We start from the raw sequence: 1729 nt of genomic DNA, 5'->3' as shown, positions 1-1729 counted from the left end.
CTCAAATGCATCGGAAAGCAACGCAAGAAGTGTTTTCTTACTGTCACATGCATGCAAAGGAATATGCACAAAAATGCATAATTTGTCCATCTAAAGGCAAAACAAGAAGGGGTTTCTTACTATTATATAGATATAAACAAAAAGAAATATACGCATTTGCATTATTTCTCATTGGGAAACAAGACAGGATGTGTTTCTTTACTGTCACAAGGATATAAAGAAATGTACATAAATATGCGTTATTCCTATTGGAAAACAAGGCAAGAAGCGGTTTCTACTACCACATGAGTATAAAGAAGCATATATAAATGTTTTATTTTCCCATTAGAAAATAAGTAGCAAATGTTTTCTTACTGTCACTGGGCTATAAAGGAACGATCACAAATATACCAAGCCAACTAAAAGGAGGTTATATACACTTCTGTTGAAGGTAACCTAAAATACCTTCCAGAGACAAAGTCCGAAAAAATGAACCTAGATCATTACGAAATTCCTTTAGGTCTGAATCATTTTCCTTGGATTTTTGCCAGTCAGGGCAGAAATTGAACGATAATATTGCAGTATGCATATGATAATTTTGTTGTAGATAAAGAAAATAGCTACAATATAGAAAATTACTGTAAGTTTAAGTTGCACATGTACTACATTATTTCTATGTTCAATCTAGAACAATTTGAAAAGCGATAGAAATAGGAGAATATCATAACTACAGATGATTAACCATCTGCTTTACAGGATTTGTTAATTGTTTCGCTGCAAATACAAGTCTCCCCAAAACATGCCTTTTTGCGTTCACCTTCCCTGGAAGCAAAACGAGAAAGGATATATATATATATATATATATATATATATATATATATATATATATATATATATATATATATATATATATATATATATATATATATAAATAAATACAGGGTGTCTCGTCTAACTTTGCGGACCTCAAATATATCCGAAATAACAAAAAAATGTCAAATGGAAACCTCCTATTTTTAATGCAGATTCTGATTCTCCGATCAAAACTAAGAAACTTTTACTTAAACACCTTTTCGTTATTCTAATAGATGGCGGTGTAATCGTAAAAGTAATTAATATCATCGTACCTACGTCCCTTAACTTTGTGACCTCAAATATTTCTGAAATAACAAAAAATGTAACAAATCTAGTTGCGTAAGAATGTACATATGTCAGTGTTCTATAAAAGTTTGTCAACTACAAGTGCCTCCAGGGGTTCCATGATAGGGCCCCAGGGCCAACTCGAACATTTCAAATGGAAACCCCCTATTTCTATTGCAGATTCTGATTCTACGATCAAAACTAAGCAACTTTTACTTGAAGCACATTTTCGTTATTCTAATAGATGGCGCTGTAATCGTAAAAAAAAAAATGTCATCGTACGTACGTCCCCTAACTTTGCGACCTCAAATATTTCCGAAATAACAAAAATGTAACAAATCTATTTACCTAAGAGTGCCAGGGGCCTATAAAATTCTGTGAACAACAAGTGCCCCCACGGGTCCCATCATAGAGCCCCGGAAACCAACTTGGGAGTTTTAAATAGAAACCCCCTATTTTTATTGCAGATTCTGATTCTTCGATCGAAAATAAAAAAAAACTTTAATTGAAGTACATTTTCGTTATTCTACTAGGTGGAGCTGTAGCAAAAATAATTGAATATCATCGTACCCTTGTACGTCACCCAAGGCTAGTGATAATCTAAATACCC

This window comes from Thermobia domestica, chromosome 8, assembly GCF_964235325.1.
Source record: "Thermobia domestica chromosome 8, izTheDome1.hap1.1, whole genome shotgun sequence".
In the NCBI taxonomy this organism is placed as follows: Eukaryota; Metazoa; Arthropoda; class Insecta; order Zygentoma; family Lepismatidae; genus Thermobia; species Thermobia domestica.
Note: the sequence above shows the minus strand (reverse complement) of the source record.